Source organism: Ailuropoda melanoleuca, chromosome 1 (genome assembly GCF_002007445.2).
Source record: "Ailuropoda melanoleuca isolate Jingjing chromosome 1, ASM200744v2, whole genome shotgun sequence".
In the NCBI taxonomy this organism is placed as follows: Eukaryota; Metazoa; Chordata; class Mammalia; order Carnivora; family Ursidae; genus Ailuropoda; species Ailuropoda melanoleuca.
In genome coordinates, this window is record NC_048218.1 from 62,737,029 (window position 1) to 62,757,967 (window position 20,939).

Genomic DNA, 20,939 nt, shown 5'->3' on the forward strand with positions numbered 1-20,939 from the left:
ACAGAGGCAGCTTAATGGAAGGGGCTCTGGCATGGTGGTGGGAGGTGGGCCAGCGAGGACTGTGGGCCTTCCCATCTGTCCATTTCTCTCTAGCCACTGTGAAAGGCCTCTAATCCTAGATGAGTTCTCTTCTTCTCGGTCTAGAAGAGAACCTGGGGGGCTAACTCATCCAGGACATGCTTCTGTCTCTACACTGGACATCACCTGCAGCATTGCAGAACCCAAAGGCTCTGTTCTTTCAGTAAGTAGCCCCAGAGGAGAGTGCCCAGCAATCCTCTGTGATCCATTCTAGTGTTTGACTGCTGTCGAATCTTGAAAAGTGGGCCTCACAGTGACCTTGAAATACCATCTTGGCCCTTGATGTTTATTTCTTCTGTTTCATCTGGCTCCTACTGATTAGAGGTGGGGAATAGCCACTCCCCAAGTTTTCCACTTAAGAGTATGCCTTTAAATACTTGACCATAATGGGCCCCCTTAACCTACACTTATCTAGACCTAATAATTTAAAAACATTTTATGTACTCACTAACTGGATCATAAACTTCTCCAACTGTTCTATAATCTCTGCTACCTGACCCCCAGCTCGCCCTCCAAGAACTCCCCCACAGTGCTCCGCTCTCCTTTCTAGGCACCCACCTCTCTTCCCTTCCTAAAACCTTTTCATCTTCAATTCACCGACATTTGAACAGCTGTACAAGCACAAAATGTTTAATTTGGGAACAGTGTCTGTGGGAAGGAATGCTTTGTTAATTTCCAAAGTAATGCAAAGCTTAATTTAGAAAGTCATATAGCAATTCTTTTGGTTCTGAAAGTCACAGAGATTATAGATTGCACTGCAGAGGCAACCTGGCTGATGATGTTAGCACTTTGCAGTGCTGGGTTTTTCTGCAGCAGCTCCATTTTCATTCCGGTTCAGAGACACATTCTATTCTCCAACAGAAGCATTTGCTCCCTGAGGACAGGCCCTATGTCTTGCTCAGACACTCTGTATGGCCAGGGCCGAGCAAGGGCAAGCAAGTGGTTCATGTCTTTAAATGATGGATTGCATTGCGTTGCCTGTCTGTCCCCTTACTCCCTACTTTGGTCTTCAACTCTGTCCAAACAGGTTCTGGGACTAGGAAACGGTGATGGTTACCAAGTATTGAGCAGGGCAGGGACAACTGTGATCAGATCACAGTACCACTACCTTCCTTGAATCCAGGAGGCTTAAAGAAAGTTGAAGTGCCAAGACTGAAGAGTATCACGTCCTAGCAGATCTAATATTAGAACCCGTCTCTCAGGGGCACATATGATTAGGACCTGAAAAATAATGAGAACCTGGATAGAACAGAACAGATTTGGAGGTAGGGACCATAAAATGTAAGAATGAGGAGGATACATCACCACCACCACCATAGTCACAGTATTTGGGGCTGGAACGGAAACAGCTTCTGCTGAGCAACTCGGCCCAGGAACCATCTGTATGCTGTACGTGCGCAGGCCCTCCTTCGGCCTCTGTGGGCCCCAGGCAAAGCCGCCTTTCATCAAATGCGGAGGGTGCTTCTTGACTGTCATGGGATGTTCTGGAAACTTAACACACATCTCAGTTGCATTTCATAATTCTCTGGGGCTCAAAAGCCCAGAAAAGAGAATTTAATCTCTGTTCCCCCATAGGGTCAGATATATACAGTTTGTGTGATAAACTAGAGGTCCCCAAGGGTCAATCTGGAAAGAAAGACATGAGGAAGATCCCTGAGTGAATGAATCCAGCCAAGCGCCTGAAAGTTGGGTAATAAGATGTTCCAGGCGGAGTGCAAATCTGAGTTCCTCCATTTCTCCGCTGGAGCCCCTCACCCCCTGATCCCACCAGCGTTACAGTGCTCTCTGGAAATGAGGGGGCTGGGCCTTACTTAAGAAACAAAATACTGTGTCACAAGAGGTACAACTATTCTGGTGTGGGCATCTTCTCTAAAAGACCTGGAAGACCTTGTTCTGCTGGTCGGGGAGAGAAACAACTACTGGAGGTCAATGGTTTGGGGGAGGCGGGCAGCAACCAATGGCAGTGGAGAGACATAGGGTGGCATGGGCAGCAGGCCTGAGGACAGGGACGAGAGAATAGACATAAAAGATGTGACTGCATAGCTAAGTGGTGGCAGAATTAGCCACGTCTGCTGCACAGCATACATTTTATTCAAAGTACTAGTTTTGGCAAGATCTTGAAATCTTTCAGAGCTCAGTCTATGGATGGGCTCATGTCCATTTATTTTTCATTTATAGGAAGTGGGCCTAGGATGATATGGAGAAATAACAAGAAAGAAGCACAGACAGAAACACAGATTCAGAGAAAACCAAAATTACAAAAAGAGATGCAAAGAGATACTGAGAGGGCTTGAGAAAGAGATTAGAGGTAGACTCTAACACCGAGAAAACAATTTGGGTGAGAGCTGGGGAGGGAGACAAAGAGAGTCCTATGACGTCGGTGTTCTGTGAGATGCTAGCTGAATCCCCTAGAATGAGGGTCAGGCCGTCCTGCGTTGAGACTCCCTGGATTAAGAGCCCAAGAGAAACCACAAAGGTTCATTGTTTTGTTTGTCTGCAGTTTTGGCTCCAGGCAACCTGGGCGCTGGCGCGCTGACGCACTGCCTGAGCTCCCCCTGCTGGCCGTTTTGCAGAATTTCATCATCTGTGTCCAAAGTGGAATCGGATTACGTAAATCCTCTTGAGCTTTGCCCACCCTTTTTTCCCCTTCCTTCCTTCCTTCCTTCCTTCCTTCCTTCCTTCCTTCCTTCCTTCCTTCCTTCCTTCCTTCCTTCCTTCCTTCCTCCCTTCCTTCCTCCCTTCCCTCCTTTCTTTCTTTCTTCATTCCTTCTTCTTTATTTCTTTCTTTCTTTCCTTTTTCTTCTTCTTCTTTCTTTCTTTCTTTCTTTCTTTCTTTTTCTTTCTTTCTTTCCTCTATTCTTTTTTTTTTTTCTTTCAATTTACTAAGTTCCTGGTTTCTCCGAAGCCAGCTCTCTAATGCTGGGTCTTAAATGCCCCGACTGATTACCACGGCCCTAAATGTCCAGTGAGGGCAGTCCTGGGAGACTCACCCTAATGAGGGTGCAGGCAGGAGGCTGGCTGAGCAAACATATTTAATGAACCCATGCCACATACAAAGTGCTGTGGAAAGGCCTAAGGGAGCTCATTTGGCTTTTAGTCTTCTTGCCTGAAAAATGACTGCTAGAACTAAACTGGTCTTTTGGGGTTGGGGTGAGGGCACTCCAACTGGACCAACCTTCCAAAATAAGGAATCCTATCAGGGTAGCAGTGATTGTGCCCCTCCCTCTCTTGTTTTCCCTTCTCTTTCTCCCCTTCATCTTTGCATGAAGAAGAGGAATTGCAATGGCAAAACCCCTGGGGCGGAAAGGAGAGAACGCAAGTCTCCCCAAATGCCAAGCCGATTTTACTGCTAAGAATAGCTTTTATCTCTGGAAGGAAAGGCAGAAGACCTGGTTCTCTCTTCTTCCCTTCAACTCCCCCTCCAACTGAAGGTTGATTTTAAAGGGGCAGCACTCAGCCATGGGAACCAAGTAAGCCCTGTCTTTCCCAAAATGATTTAGTTTGGAGTCACAGAGGCTGGAGAGGGGCAATGTGGGAGGAGAAAATTGAAATCGGAGGACCAGGGAAGGAGGTGAAGGAGGAGGCAAGAGGGAAATGGAGAGGAAGAGAAAGAATGGGGCACAGGAATCTCTGTTACACCTTGAGCCCAGGCTTCTGCAGTCCCAAGGAGACTGACAGGGATAGTGGGACTGTGGGGGATGGCCCTGGGGCTCTAGGCAAAGGAGTCCCTAGTTTGGCTGTACTTTGGGGAAGGGGGACAGATTTCTAGACCTCTGGCTAGGATGTATGCTTACCATAAGGAATCCTTGTGAGTCCTCTGCCTCCCAGCTACTCAGAGGTTAAAAACACAAGGAATCTTTCCAAAAATTATGGTGGGTTTTTTTGTTTGTTTGTTTTTTGTTTGTTTGTTTGTTTGTTTTTTCATAAAAGTGCTGCATTTCTTTCAGGGCAGAAAGTAGAAATGCTCCTAAAATATTAAGTCAGAGGCATAGGGTTATTCTCAAGGACTCTGGATGAAAACATCAGAAAAGACTCCCTTTCCTTTGTTAACTAAAAACCGAACAGATTTTTACAGTTAACTGCATTGCAGAAAATAGTAATGGCCCTCAGGGAAGCTGTCACTTTTTTAGTCCCCTGTTCTGTCCTTGTGGAGGCACCTCTCTCCTCTAGCTCCCTCCTTTCCTCCTGTTACTGGTTCAGCCTTTTGCTCACACTGTCTCCTGTGTGAGATATACCCAGGCTCTGGCTTCCTTCCCCACTCACCTTTCATGTCCCTCCTGGATCTGCTTCCCTGGCCAGAGTGCCCATTTGGAAGGAAGGGAGAGGAAGGGTTGCTATGTCTGCTTGGGACCCCCAATGTCTGATGCCCCGCAGCTTTCCAACAGGGCAAGCAGATATCTCACAGAACTTGAGGAGAAACAGTCTCTGGGTCTTCCTTTACTCAAAGCAGTCTACCAACTGCCTCTGAAAAACTACTAGATAGACAGTTGACAGCCCATCACTCATATTATCCCCCTTCTCAAAGAGTTTTTGCCCACTTTTTTCTTTTTTAAGATTTTGTTTATCTGAGAGAGAGAGTGAAAGAGAGAGCAGCAGAGGGAGAGGGAGAAGCAGACTCCCCGCTGAGCCTGAGCCAAAGGCAGATGCTTAACCAACTAAGCCACCCAGGCGCCCCCTGCCTTTGCCCACTTCTACCATAAAAGTGCATGGTAGTGACTCATGAGTCAATAGGAGCAGAAGGGGCTTGGCAGGCAGTGCATGAATACAAATAATGGTTATTTATCACAAATGAAAGCGGCTCAGAGGTAGCTGAAACTGGCCCAGTTCTGTTTCTGTTGAATAAAAGGGGAAAAAATTCACAAACATTGAAAAGTAAAAAATAAAAGAGGAAGACTCTGCAGAAGATGTCATTTCTCTGTATTTGCTATAAGCTGAATAAATTGCAGCAATTTCCTAAATGCTCCTGGAGAAGAAATGATTTTAGAAGAAACCTGCTTAGCCGCTCCATGTTGCAGGTCTGGGCTGCCTATGACCAGCAGAGGGCAGACTTCAGTTATAAACAGAAACTTGCAGAGCAGATGGTGGGGAAAGGGCAATTTCGGATTCCAAGGCTGCAAATTGCTTATTCCGTGCTCTGTATAACCCTGGAGATCAGAGTCCAAGATTATGGACAGGATACGAGAGACTAGGTTTGAAGGAATCAGTTCTAAGCAGGGAATGACGTGGCTACAAATAGTCCTTTGTTTGTGAGATCCAAGGCTGGTTCTGCATACCCTCTCCGGGTGCTCTCTAGTGTGAATCACTGCAGAGACTCATCCCAGTCCTGCCACGGTCACTCAAAGTCTCATATTGTTCAGAGTGGAGACATTCGGGCTTTGTAACGGATTTGGAAAAGCAGGTGCTGTGTCCAGGACGTGGTGAAGAAGTTCCTGCTGTTGNCTGTATAACCCTGGAGATCAGAGTCCAAGATTATGGACAGGATACGAGAGACTAGGTTTGAAGGAATCAGTTGTAAGCAGGGAATGACGTGGCTACAAATAGTCCTTTGTTTGTAAGATCCAAGGCTGGTTCTGCATACCCTCTCCGGGTGCTCTCTAGCGTGAATCACTGCAGAGACTCATCCCAGGCCTGCCACGGTCACTCAAAGTCTCATATTGTTCAGAGTGGAGACATTTCGGGCTTTGTAACGGATTTGGAAAAGCAGGTGCTGTGTCCAGGACGTGGTGAAGAAGTTCCTGCTGTTGGTCATTCCCTTTTGCTTGATGAATATAGACAAACCCATATTCCCTGGGAAGCAGATAGTAATGAAGACCATGAGAAATGTTTCCTTAAGATTTCAGCCAGCCTAGCAATTCCACTACTAGATATAAACCCAAGAGAAGTGAAAATATATGTCCACACAAAAACTGGTACATGAATGTTTATAACAGCATTATTCATCATAGCCAAAAAATGGAAACAACCCAAGTGTCTACTGACAGATGAATGGATAAACACGATGCAGTATATCCATACAATTGAGTATTATTTAGTCAAAAAAAGGGATGGAGTACGAATACGTGTTACAACATGGATTAACCTTGCAACCTGCATGCTGAGAGAAGCCAGTCACAAGGGACCACATATTGTATGACTCCATTCATATGAAGTGTCTAGAAGAGACAAATTCATAGAAACAGAAAATAGATTAGTGGTTGCCAGGAGAAAGGGGAAATGGGAAGGGACTGTTCATGAGTATGGAATTTCTTTTGAGGGTGGTGAAAATGTTCTGAAATTAGATAATGGTGATGTACAACTCTGCAAATATAGTAAAAAGCACTGAACTGTACACTATAAAACTGTGATTAAAAAAAAAAAGATTTTGACCAGGGCAGATGTTCTAGGGGGAAACTCAGAACAGGAAATAAGGAAAATATAAAGAGCATATTTGATTTCTGAGAGACCCAGTCCTACCACCAAGCAAATATATATATATATTTAGTAGTTTATGTATTTATATATATATATTTAGTAGTTCAGTGCAGGATGGAAATAGAGGTAGCCAAAGCCAGTATAGAAAGCAAGGAGAATTATCCACAAAGCTGAACTCAGCCTGTATCTTCTCCAACTGACTGACTTGTGAAGGGTTGACACCTCTGTGAGGGTGCGGTCATGGTAACATGGGTGCTATTTCACTCAAGGTGAGAGGGCCACATCTGTGCTGATGTCATGGCGCCCCCCTGTGCAGAGGAAATAAGGGAGAATCACACTCCTGAGGCTACAATAACAAGACAGACTTTCCAAGATCTCAGGGGCTGATCAGGAAAGAAGGTGAAAGTAATTAAGTCAGCAGCTCAACTGCCGGGGCCTCGTGGTCACACCTGAGTTCCAGGTGTGCAATGAGTAATGCCCACGAGAACCTAGAAACTCCCTGTTCTTTTTGTAGCTCCCACGACACCTTGAAGAGTCTGAGCCCATGACAGCCTTGGTGAATACTTGGGAAAAGTGAAAGAAGGAAGAAATAGAGAGCATACAACTGAAAAGGCCTCGTGAAGTACCCTGGGATGACCGGAGCCATGCCAGGTACAGTCTGGGCCAACACACCAGAAAGGAAGTGTCCCTTAGAGGGAAGGACAAGGAGACATGACTTTGCTCACTCTCTGTCAGAACCACCCACTCACACATCCCTGGGCCTGCCTTGCTGAGTCCTGAAGCAGGAAGCAGCGCAAGATCCCAGGCACACCTGAGCGAGCCTTTCTAGTACAACATGCTTGACGAGGCTTTCCGTGCTTACCTTCACCCGGTTCCTGGACAGAAACTGGTATTCATGAATGTCATTGTGTACTAGAGAGTCGGAATTTGCTTCATTTCTAAGATACACTGTGAAGAAACTCTATGAAAGTGTGTTTTAAGATTTGTGTTTACTGATCCAAAAACAAAAACAAAAAACAAAGCACCTTTTTGTTCTGTAATTGCTTATGGTGACCAGGGAGAGCAGTGATCCTGGAGGATGATAATATTTTCCAGTCCTGTGTTTTTCTTCAAGTCTGGTCCTCTGGGTGAATGCCACGCATTTGAGGGAACCTGGGACTATGTCTGTCTTAAAAATCCTGCTTAATTACAGATTCAGCCAAGAGATGGAAACTTGGTAACTCATTATGTAGCTAGAGCTTCCAACAGGCATAGAAACCAGAGCTCACAACACTTCCAATTACACAGCTAAAAGGGGGTTAAGAACAACTGGCCAAATACCATTTGTTTTTAATAAGTTATTTGAGTTCAGAGGTAGTAAGAATTAGATCTGGGAGTTGAGCAGATCTGGATTTAAAGCCTGGCCTTTTCCTTTGTAAATGTCATCGATCACTCCTGTGTACCAGGCACTGTGTTGGGCATTGAGGACAGCAGCACAAAGCAGAAAGTCTCTGTCCCAAGGGAGCTGACAGTCCCCACAGCTACATAAAATAGCTGTTATCTTACAGTAGTTGCTAGACCTCTCTGCATCTAGGTGTGTGAAATGGGGGCAGAAACGATACCTAATTTGAAGGTTATAGTAAGGATTAAACTCAATAACATAAACAAAAGTCACAGGATATTGCATTTTAAAAACTGTTGCTTTTCTTGCCCTTATGAACACTTGGTATCATCTTGTCAGTTGCTACCATCTGCTACTGTCTTTAACTGAACATTCCTAGTTTAAAGTGAGACCCAATGGGTCAAGGCCTTGAATGGAAACCCCAAAGCGAGTCCATGAGGAAACATTCGGAGGACTTCAGGGAAATAGGTGTCACAGAAATGTACAGGATGGATGCTGACCAAAATCCAGTCCTCTGAGGCATGAAAGGAGAGCCTTTGCTTCTGTCTCAGCTTCCCTCCTCCCTCTCCCTGTCTCCCTCCCATGCTGCTGCTTCTCGCTCCTCCCTCCCGGGCCCCCTAACTTAGACCCAGAGGCCTCTGCTGCGAAACAGGCACCGTGCGGGCTGAGCCGGTGCTCTGGGAAGTTCTGCCTCAGGCTTCTGTTGAATATTGACTTTCAGTGACTCTAATAATTTAATCATTTCATAGATTTTTGAAGGAAGATTGAGGTGTAGAGAGGTCATGATTTGCTCAAGGTCTCACCATGGGTTGTAGAGCCAGGAATCTGAAGCACGCTGTGCTCCACTGTGAGAGCTTGAGTCTGGCCATCTCCATCTGCCCCGCACTTCAGATTCCTTTCTTACTGTGGCAATATATTCAAAATATTTTTTTTTCAGGGACGCCTGGGTGGCTCAGTCGGTTAAGCCTCTGCCTTCGGCTCAGGTCATGGTCCCAGGCTCCTGGGATCNGGCTCTTGGGATTGAGCCCAGCATGGGGCTCCCTGCTCAGTGGGGAGTCTGCTTCTCCCTCTCCTTCTACCCCTTGCCCCACTTGCTCTTTCTCCCTCCCTCTCTCAAATAAATAAAATCTTTTAAAAAAAATTTTTTCAGATACTAAGCTGTTGTAGTTGTTTTAGGTTGGTGTTTTCTAGAAGGCACAAACTGGTTAGACTTATCCTGGTTTAAGAGACCATTCATTTAGCAAATCTACTTGATTTTGTGACTGCCATGCTAAAAGTCTTAAAATAAATGTAATAAGAAGCTGCACTTGGGTCCAGCCGTCAAGAAGATAGAATTGGATTCTTTCCAAAGCCAGTATTTACACTTGGATGCCTCTTGCTTTCTCATTTAAGAAGTTATTTCATGAGGTAACTTTATTTTTAAAGATACTTTTTCTTTTCTTTCTTTCTTTCTTTCTTTCTTTCTTTCTTTCTTTCTTTCTTTTTTTTTNACTTGGATGCCTCTTGCTTTCTCATTTAAGAAGTTATTTCATGAGGTAACTTTATTTTTAAAGATACTTTTTTCTNCTTTCTTTCTTTTTTTCTTTCTTTCTTTCTTTCTTTCTTTCTTTCTTTCTTTCTTTCTCTTTCTTTCTTTTTTTANCTTTTTTTTTAGGGGAGATGGTTTTTAGGACAGAGCAAGGAACTTAAATTTGAGAGATTTGGACTCTAGTCCCAGTTCTGTTGGTGGACCTTAGACTAATCACTTGCCCTCTTTGAGCCTAAACTCGGCATTTGTAAAATGCATGGGGTGGACTGGCCTGGGGGTTCTCACACTGTGCTCAGTAGGGCCTAAGGATTTCCAGGGCATATTCTGGGCCACACTGGCAGATCTCACGTGGAGGTTGGGGGGTGGGGGAAGCTGGGGCTCCATAGCCACACTGTCTTCTCCTCCTCCCCTCCTCTCCTCTGAACAGCATCACTTTTGTTTGGCTTCTGGCGGGGAGAGTCTACATAAGATTTTATTTGAAAGAAAGGTTCTGCTATTTCTTTAGCATTTAAAATCACCAGCCCAGCTCAATGATCTGAAAGAATCTCTCTTGTTCTAACATTCTCTAGTTCCTGACTTCAAAGATTGGCTCCTGATTTTTTTTTTTTAGAGGTTTCTTTGCTGCTATGGACATACTCACCAATCACCCCTTAATTATAAACACTTTCTCCGGTGACCCCAGCTGACTGCTATGTATTATGCTGGCCATAAAGATCCTGGAAATCAGCTTGTCTGGAAATCCTGCCTTAATAGCGTTGCGACCGGCAGGGAAGAACATTTGCAGCAGTGTTCATTTGCTGACCGGGGATTTTATTTATTATTATTATTTTAACTTGCAGGCATTTGTTCCAACCACCTTAGAAAAACAGTTCCAGAACCGTCCCCAGCCCTGGGCCGCACACCAGCGCCCTCATTTGTATGCTGCGGCTTTGTCTCCCGAAGGACATTCTGCAACGCCATTCCTCACCGCTCCCCACCGTGCCGCGCAGCGATGCAGATGGGATCTCACATCCTCTCCCGCACATTTCCTTTTTCCGGCTGGCTGTCTCACCCTGTGCTCAGAGTCCCCTCGGCAGGCAATCTCTCGCTGCCACTGCAGTGGGTGCAGAGCCAGGCCGTGCCAGCACAGCCCTTCCTCGAGCACCCTAGCCCTTTCCAGTCCCCATTTATTTCACACACGCTGCTTTGCCCAGAGGGGAGCAAGAGCACTTTTTCTTTACAAAGAACTGATTTGGATTTTCATCTACAATCCACTAGTTCTAAAAGGAGATAAGGAGAAATCAGCATTTTCTGCTCACTGCAGGTCAGTGAGGTTGAGGAACTTGCTGGAGGTGAGTAAAATCAGGGTATAGGATGGGGAAGGCGGACAGTGAGTGACTCAGGGTGTATCACACCGTGTCCGTCACCTCATTTAATCCTTACAATAACCCTCCGAGGTAGGTATTCCGATCCCCATTTGTCATAGGAAGAAACTGAGGCTTGGAGAGGTAGAACGACTAGTCTAGCACACAGTTAGGGAAGTGACAGATGCAGGTGCTGAACTTTCTCTCTGGCACCAAATGCCATGTTCTTTCCACTGCACCATGCTGCCTTCTTGATGAGCGTGCTGACTCATGCAGGGAGTTATGTAAGCTTGTAAATCACATCGAGATTCCCAGATAATGTGATTGCATAAAGAAGAACGAAGTATTGGCACGATAGCTTCCACTGTCTGGGAAAGGTTATACAAAACTGCTGAGAGGTAAAGGTCTGCACCAGGGAAATCCAAACCAGAGGCAATCATTTGTCCCTTCCCCTCCCAACCTGTTCTGTAAATAAACAAGGTTTTAATTATAAACATATGAATGAAGCTGTCTATCCATTGAACTCAGGAGTAGCTACTCCAAGTCCAACCCAAACTCTGGCCACCTGTAATAGGTACACCAAAGGTGCTGGGGGTCATATGGTTCAGTACCACTCAAGAGAGTCACCCCCGTCAGGGGAAATAAGCAAGACTGGTCTTTAGCATTATCCACACACCCTTCCTATTGAACAGAGAAGTACCAGAATCAGATTCGCACTTTAGAAAGCTGTCCCTGGCCTCTGTGTGGGAGAGAGAGAGATGGGAGGTAATGTAGTGCTGTTGGTGCCCTGCCCGTGTTCCCTTGGTTTTTACCATTATACACGGAAGGCCCATGACCCTCTGGGTTCTGGCTGGCAGCATGCTCAGCCCAGGCACAGTGCGGAACAGAAGTGCGAGGGACTTCTTGCCCCTGAAAGCAGCCATAAAGCAATGATGGCTCGAGAGTTGATGGGTAAATGGTAGCCCTGCTCCCTTGCCTGTTGGTTGGGATAATGCTGAGGCATATTCTGTACTATCTCCCAGGCGTTTCCAGGGGGATGGAGCTCCAGTGTCCTTCAGTGCTTCATAACACATCCTGTATTGGCTTCTTTCACTTCCCTGTCTCATCCCCCAGCTCAGCTTCCAGGGCTCCTGGGATCATCTCCTGAATAAATGATTTATACTCAAATCCTTTTCTCAGGCTCTGTTTCTGGGGGGAACCAAAATGAAAATCTTTCAATAACCTCAGTGTAGAGTTAGAAAACAGGAGCCCATACAAAAGGAGCAGAAGTGGAATGAAGAGAAGGGGATGGGTATGAGCAATATTCACCCTGACATTTAGGACTTCAAAACTGATTAAATGGAGTGCCAAAGAGGGGGGGAGAGGGGATACTCTACAAGGACTGTGGGCCTGGGGCTTGAGCTCCTGGGTGGTTGCTGATGCCTTGAACTGAACTAAGGAATATATTTGGGGGTAAGAAAGTAAATCCAATTACGGATATGTAGGAGAAAGTGGCATCTGGCTCTGTGACGTCATTTGCAAGAGTGAAAGTACCCCCTTTGCTAAAAGCATCTTCCCAAACTGCTTACCATAGTGCTTGAAAGTCTAAATTACTCATTCCTTTGGCTTGCTTTTTCCAGAATCCTATTTTTAAAATGCTCCTGAGATTATTGATAATTTTGCTACGTGTGATAATAGCATTGTGGTTATGTAGGAAAAAAACCTCCTTAACTGTTAGAAATACAGGCTAAAGTATTTATGGGTAGAATGAAACAGTCAGGGATTGCTATAAAATAATCCAGCAAAAATAAAAGTGAAATGTATATATAGAAGGATAGATAAAATGACATTGGCAAAACATTTAAAATTGTAAAAGGCTCAGGATGAGTATAAGGGGTTCATTATATCATTTCCTCTACTTTGTGTACATTTGAAAATTTCCATAATAAATGAAATAAGTTACCCCAATATTTTAAAAATGAGCAGATATCATATCCAACTGTTTTTATCACTTGTGAAAAACAACCACAAAAGTGTGTATTAAAACTTTGGTTGGATTCTGTATTTTTGGAATAATTAGAAGAAAAGAAGGGCTGGTCCTTTTAAGAAATAGACTTGTTAGGAGCTGGATTTTAAAGGAAAAGAAACTAGGATTCGGAGTAGAATATCATACATTTTGGAAACTGTTTGGGAACTCTTTACCACCACTCTCTTGAGAAGAAGCAGCCATCTAACAATTTTCCCACATGCCTGCCACAATGGTTCTACCTCAGGCACTCGGAATGAGTGATCTCATTGTAAGAAACTGAGGCTGAAGAGATCAACTCTTTGGCCTCAAGACCGTAGGGTGATAAATCACAGAGGCACTGGGAGAGGGTCCTGGGTCTGAAGCTCCATTGTGTCTGCTCCAAAGTTTGCTATGTTCCACAGCCTTCAGACTCACTCACCGTGGTTGGTCCTAGGTCAGCTCACAATTCAGAGACGTGGTCACTCGCAAACTGGCTCCCACTAAATTGATTTTCTGGGGTCGGCTGCTTCTGTTTAGAGCTGAAACCAAGAGAAATTAGGAGCATGTCCTCCTGGGCGAGAGGACAGGGTGAAGCTCACAGATGAAGAGAGGAGTGTCAAGGAAGCATGGGTTGCCGGAAAAGCCAGAGGTGGGCACAGCAGCCCGAAGAGCCAACAGGGGCAAGAAGCAAAGATAAGCTAACTGTAAAACAGCAAATAACTCCATGAGTAGATGTAAAATGTTTACAAAATCAGGGTTTAACCACTTATTTATACTTCTTTTTTTTTTTAAACCAACTTTAAGGGCAAGTAAAAGAGATAATTAGATTATAATAATTTCTTCTTATTGGAGTATTATGTATCCATAATAGTATGGATATTATTACCCATAATAAAGACTATAGAAAAATGCTTATTTAAAAACTTAAGTGAAAAAGCTGAATACAGTATATCTGTAGCCTGATTACAATTTTCTAAAAACATCCTTGACATGGATGGAAAAGATTAGAAGAAAAAAAGTCAAAAAGCTTGTGGATTTGGCTGTAGAAATATGGATTTTATTTTTGTATTTTAATTTTTCATTCTATAATTTATATGTTTTATTTTCTTATAATGAAATGTGTTACTTTTGGAATGTAAAAAAAAATGGTTAAGAAGTAAACCGAAGAAATACATTTTATTTTTTATCCTGTTTAAACCAGGGTAATGAAGATGCTTATAGAAATGAAAGAATTGAGAGATATTTATGGCTTCCTGTTGAGAACAGAAACATAATTTGGCAGAAGATCTGAGCAAGGGATGGTGAGTTGCGTCTTAGCTGCCCTCAGTCAGCCGTATGCACATGCAGTCAACCTCCTCACTGAGCCTCCACCCTCCGATCAAGGTGACTGTGAATTGCTGAGACATCTGCTCACCGGAAGATCACACTGCTGATAACAGAACATGGACTGCTAGCCACAGGTCTCTCTCTAGACCTCAGGAGCTTAAATTCATATACCAACATTTTTAAAAAAGATTTTATTTATTTATTTGACAGAGAGAGAGGGCACACAAGCAGGGGGAGTAGCAGAGGGAGAGGGAGAAGCAGGCTCCTCACTGAGCAGGGAGCCCAATGTGGGACTGGATCCCAGGACCCTGGGATCATGACGTGAGCCGAAGGCAGAGGCTTAACTGACTGAGCCACCCAGGCACCCCATATGCCAACACTTTTACTTAGTCATCTCCTTGGCATTTTTGAAAAGTCATATGAGTTAGACTCTCTCTCTCGGGGGCCCTGATAGTCTTTCAGGGGCCAGAATGTTGCTGCATTTTAGAAAGCCAGAGTCAACCCAGGCAAAACTGTCAATAGTATCTTTTACCTCGATAGAGACCTTCTCTCAAACCAAAAGCTATACCACTCCCACCTATAATTTGTACGGAGTTTCTTGCGATGGGGGGGGGGGAGTAGTTTCTGCTCACTGACTCCGAAATTGAAGTATTGGGTTATCAGTAGCTTTCTCAAAGAGGCTTTTACCAAAACCTAAGAAAAGAAATGCAAAATGTTTTGTTATAATTCAACCACCACTGGAGCCTGCAATGCAGAATCCTGAGCCAGACTCTTCAGGAGACATGGAGAGTAAGAAGTAGACTTGCTCTTAAAGAAGAGGGAGGAAAAAAAATAATCCTAAGAAGATTGCCTGCAATACCAAGAAAAATAAAAGAGGTAGTGTGTATATTTGGGGAAGAGAAAAATCACCTCGACTGAAGGGTCTTATGGAAAAGTTTCCAGGAGGAAGGGTGTTTGAAATGGACGTTGATGGAGCTAAGATCTGAGTCAGCCATAGACAACAGGGAGAGCGGGCATGGACGGCACTGATGGAGGGAAGACCATCAGCAAGCAAAGGAAAAGATGAATAAAAGGTCAACACTTTCTGTTCCAAATTTTTAGAGTAGCAAGTAGCCCTATGGACTAAGGACCCAGGAGTCACGGTTTGGCCTAGGGCTGCGCTTTGTTTTGGTGAGTACAGACTTGGAAGCAGGTAGAGGAGGAGGCAGCTTGGCTGGAGGGGTTCCCAGAGCACACTTGCCAAGGGAGCAAAAGAAGAGGTGTAAGACAGTTGCAGCTGCTGTAGAAACAAGGCTGGGGGATAGCAGAGCTATTAAAAAGGCATCGTTAGGGCATTTTACTTTGTAATGTACTCCCTCCTCTGTAACCAACAAAATCTTCAGTAAAAAGCTGCATTACTGACAATGCTTTGGGACTTGAGTTTTTTTTTTTTTTTTAAAGATTTTATTTATTTGACAGAGACAGCCAGTGAGAGAGAGAACACAAGCAGGGGGAGTGGCAGAGGAAGAAGCAGGCTCCTAGCGGAGGAGCCTGATGTGGGGCTCGATCTCAGAACGCTGGGATCACGCCCTGAGCAGAAGGCAGATGCTTAACGACTGTGCCACCCAGGCACCCCGTGGGACTTGAGTTTTTAATTCACAGGTGGAGGGAAGTGAAAGGTGGAGGAGTGGTGAGTATGGAGTATGGCTGGAAGTAAGCAGGGGATGAAAGCAGAGGCAGCAAGAGGGATGAAGGTATATTTGGTCAATATACTCACTTTAAAGTGCAGAAAGGCAACTCATCATTTAGCCTGTCACCACTACTGTGATGGGCCAGGCACTGTGACAGTGTTGGGATGCAGGGTGAGTCCAGCTCGCTGTGGCCTGGCCTTGAAAGAGACCACATTCTAGTGGGGGGTGGGGTGGGGCAGAGATTAACTAAATAACAAAAAATGTAAAATTAGGATTGTAATTAGTGTTTTAAAAGAGAAGTCTACAATGCTACAAAAGCTTGTAGAGGGATTTGACCTTGTGGGTTAGTTAAGGGTCTACAGAATTGCATGAGTTCTGAAGGATGAATAGGAGTATAGTGTGTAATATTTAAGGCAGAATGAAGAGTAAGTGCAAAGGCCCTGTGGAAGGAAGGAGGTGAAGAGAGGCCAGTGTGGCTGGAGCACAGACAGTGATGGGAGCACGGAGCCAAGCACAGCTGAAAAGGCAGGAAGTGGACCTTAGTCGGTCTTGAAGTCATGTAAGGGTTTAAATGGGGGTACTAGGATAATGTATATTTTAAAAGGTCACTCTAGGGGCTCCTGGGTGGCTCAGTTCGTTAAGTGTTGGACTCTTGGTTTCAGCTCAGGTCCTGATCTCATGGGTCATGAGATGGAGCCCTGTCTCAAGGCCCGTGTCTGGCTTGGTGCTCAGTGGGGAGTCAGCTTGAGTTTCTCTTCCTCTGCTCCAACCCCCACTCCTGTACACATGAGCTCCCACTCTCTCTTTCTCTACAATAAATAAACAAAACTTAAAAAAAATAAAAATGCACTCTAGCTGCTGTATGGTAAAGAAATGGGAGCATGGTAAGGGTGGATGTAGGTAAGAAAACCAACCAGAAGGCTATCGTTCTCCCCAAGCAAAAGATGACGATAGGGCAGCACTTCATAGCACAGAAAAAGCATGACATAGCCTCAGCTAAGAGGATCAACCCTCTTTTATGTTAAATTGACAGCCTGCAAGAAAATGTCACCTTACACTCTGTAGGAAAGTTATTGTTCCTTTCAAGTACAAATACGTCCTTATGTAAGTGACTTTAGTAATAAGAACAGATATATACTAAGACTAGGATGAAAAGACCGCCTCTGAAGGAGAGAAATGCAAAATGTAATATTCATAAGCTTTTGGATATGTCTACATGACAGATGTGTTTCTAAGTGTACTGTATATTTTAAGCAGAAATCTTTTTTTCCTGGTTGGTTTGTATACAGCACACTAAATGGATGGAATGAGCAAACCATTATGTATGAGTTGCTTTGTCTTTTGGTAAAAACAGTTCACAGATGCATGCACATTAAGATGTTTCCCTATCACCTTCAATTCACCCTGTGTATTCTAATCTTGCTCAAGGAGAAACGAACAAACCCACAATGGCACTGGAAAATTATATGCACTTCTATATTGGAAATAGATCAAGGGCACACAGGTGAATAAAGATATAAGAGACCTAAACCACATAATTAACAAACTTGATCTAACCTTGCACTCAAAGACTACAGAGTATCCATTCTTTTTAACCTCACATGGAATTGTTATAAAAATGATTATGTATGATTACAAGGCTTTGTTCATTTTGTAATAACTCATTGAGCAGCATATGTATGATTTGTGCATTTTTCTTTCTATATGTATGTTAAATTAAAAAAAATGATTTGTTAAAAAACAAACAATCAAAAACTGACCATACATGAAGTCCCAAAGAAGGTGTCAGCAAGGGACGCCTGGGTGGCTCAATCTGTTAAGTGTCTGGTCTGCCTTCAGCTCATGTCATGATCCAAGGGATCAAGCCCGCCGTCCGGCTCCTTGCTCAGTGGGGAGGGGAGCCTGCTTTTCCCTCCCCTTCTGCCTACTGTTCCCCCTGCTTGCGCCTCTGTCAAATAAATAAACAAATCTTAAAAAAAAAAAGCCTCAGCAAATTTCAAAGGACTAATATTACACAATAATGTAATTACATTAGAAGTTAACAATAAAAAATAGACAAAACAATCTTTAGAAAGTAAGAAATGCATTTCTAAATAACTTATGAGTTAAGGAAAAAACATAATAGAAATTATGAAATACTAAGAACTACATGACAATGAAAATACTAATAAAAACCTATGACAATGTAGCTAAAATGAAATGTACAGAATTACATGCATAAAAAATTATAAAACATAAAAACAAGATGAGGGAAGCATTCTGCTTAAGAAACTGGAAAAAGAACATCAATCTCATGAAAAATAAAAGAAATAAGTATGAGGAGAAATTGATTAGAGATGATAAACAAAAAGTGGGCTCTCTGAAAAGACAAGGTAGACAAACCTCTAGCAGGATGGATGAAGAAAAAAAGAAGCAATAAATAAACCATTGGTGCAGCCATTGTGAAAACTGCAAGGGGTTTCCTCAAAAAATTAAAAATAGAGCTACCTATAATTCAGGAATTGTACTACTGGGTATTTACCCCCCAAAATACAAAAAGATTAATTCAATGGGATACATGCATCCCTGTATTTATAGCAATATTATCGACAATAGTCAAACTACGGAAGCAGCCCAAGTGTGCATTGATAGATGAACGGATAAAGAAGACGGAAATTACTCAGCCATAAGAAAGAATGAAATCTTGCCATTTGCAACAACGTGAACAGGGCTAGAGAGTATAATGCTGAGTGAAATAAGTCAGCCAGAGGAAGACAAATACCATATAATCTCACTCATATGTGGAATTTAAGAAACAAGACGAGCAAAGGAAAAAAATCAGAGAGAGAGAGACAAACCAAGAAGCAGATTCTTAACTATAGAGAACAAACTGATAGTTACCAGAGGGGAGGAGGGTGGGGATAGGGGAAATAGGGGATGGGGATTAAGGAGGGCACGAAAACAAACAAACAATATTAGAAACAAAACGAGGATCATAATTATAAGGACAGTGGAGACTGAGAAAAATCATAAGATGAGATTAGAAACTCTATAGCAATAAGCTCCAAACAAGATATTTAAGAAAATTTAAATTACCAAAATTCACTCCAGAGGAGATAGAAAACCTGACAAAACCCAAAATCATTACAGAAATTGAATTGATAGCCAAAAGTCTCCCCTGAAAATGAAAAGGAAGACCCAGATAGTTTTAAAAGATAATTCACAGAATCGTCAGGGAATATAATTCCCATCTTGAACAAAACATTTTGGAGAATTAAAAAAAAAAAAAAGGAAATCTGTCCAATTCATTTCATGCAAATATACTACCAAAACTACACAAGAGCAAAATAAGAAAAAGACAATTACAGAGCCAATTCAACTATGAATTCATCTATGAATTTAAAAAGTAAAATTCTAAATTAAATGCTAATAAATTTAATTCAATTTAATTATTTAATCAGTATATTAAAAAACATATCATGCCATGAAATAGAGTCAATTTCAGAATGCAAAATATTCCGCATCAGAACAACCTACTAAGGTTCTCCGTGTTTTTAACAGATTAACAGAAAAACCATTTGAATATATAACAAAAATGTAGAACTGGTATTTGATCAATTATCACTGATCCATGATTAAAAAACCACTTTTGGCAGGAAATATAAGAGAATTTTCTTAACCTGATAAAGGGCTTCTACCAAATCCTATAGCAAACATTCAATGGTGAACAGATTGCCTGTTAAAGCTGGGAACAAGATAGGAGACTCCCTATTTCCACTATTTTAAGACATTGTACTAGGTCCTAGTTAAGCATTAAGAGAGAGAAAAAAACAAGTACGACATTTGGAAAAGAAAAGGCAAAATTGCTATTTTCACAAGATCTGACCAACTCCATAGAACAATCCAAAGGAATGAATGGAAAAGCCAATAGAACTAATATAAATTCAACAAGGATACTCGTTCAAGATCAGTATACAAAACTCAGTTAATATTACTACACACCAGCAATAACCACTTAGAAAATGCAATAGGAAAAGAAACAATTAATAATAGCAATGGAATCTATAGTGTAGCAGAATTAACCTGATAGAGGAGGCAAGAATTTCTTATGGAGAAAGTCACAAAACATGATTGAAGGGCATTAAGGACCTAACAGATCACAGATGGGAAGATGCAATATTATAAAAATATCTGTTCTCCCCAAATTAAGCTATACATTTAGCGCAGTTCCAATCAAAATCCCAATAGATTTTTTTCTTCATGGAATTTAACAGCTTAATACTAAATTCATCTGAAAAAGGAGAGGAACGAAAGTAGCTTAGACAATTTTGAGCTATAATAAAATGGAGAGATTTGCCCCCTTAAAATACCAAGACTCATTATAAAGCTATAGTAGAAACAGAAAGTGACGTATGTTTGTAATGGACAGGCTGTGTAGTCTTAACGTGCCTGCTGGATATAACCCTTCTGAAGTAAGTAGTTCTATGTGAGTCTTCTCTAAATATGATAAGCTTCTGTGACTTAAGTGTATCTATTGGATAAAAACATGACTTTTTGTACAGTGCCCAAACCAACAAAGCTGCAGAGAGGTTGGATAGAGTGAAAGCCAGCCTCCCATGTGGTGCTTTGAGACACTCTAGATTGAATACTGTCAAACTGACTCCGTAATATCCTCTTTTGGAGGAAGAGTAAATAGTAGGTAAACAAAGAGGAAGTGGTTTACTTGAGCTTAGGTGGGACACTGAAGCTCTAAAATGTTCTTATTTTCCCTTGGAACTGCTGTTTATTTCAATTTTGGAAGATAAATACCCAGGGTGGCTACATAACCAAATGAGAGATGACTTTCCTGTCCACCCCGTGTTCATAGAGCTCCTTGCAATTAAATTAATTCACATAGCGCTTTGTATCTCTTCCTTGCAGTCTTTTTTTTTTAAAGATTTTATTTATTATTATTTATGTGACAGAGAGACAGCCAGTGAGAGAGGGAACACAGCAGGGGAGTGGGAGAGGAAGAAGCAGGCTCTCAGCCAAGGAGCCCGATGTGGGACTCAATCCTGGAACGCCAGGATCACGCCCTGAGCCCAAGGCAGATGCTTAACGACTGAGCCACCCAGGCACCCCTCTCTTCCTTGCAGTCTTAACAAGACTGATAAACAGGAAGATCAAGGTTTGATGGGACTTGAAGCTTACATAATTTTGGGTGGGGTGGGTGGGGGGTCGGGTGGGGTGTGGGTGG

At 42.8% G+C, this 20,939-nt stretch overlaps 1 long non-coding RNA gene across 1 annotated transcript in view; it reads right to left on the reverse strand.

Moving 5' to 3' along the window:
* Positions 1-5,560: 5,560 nt before the first annotated feature.
* The window catches only part of LOC117801971, a 21,811-nt gene continuing 6,432 nt past the window's right edge, over positions 5,561-20,939 (reverse strand). Inside the window, exons 2-3 of the long non-coding RNA XR_004624895.1 lie at positions 13,168-13,267; positions 5,561-5,865 (exon numbers count right to left, since the gene is read on the reverse strand). This is a non-coding gene — a long non-coding RNA (uncharacterized LOC117801971). The remainder of the gene's footprint in view (positions 5,866-13,167; positions 13,268-20,939) is intronic.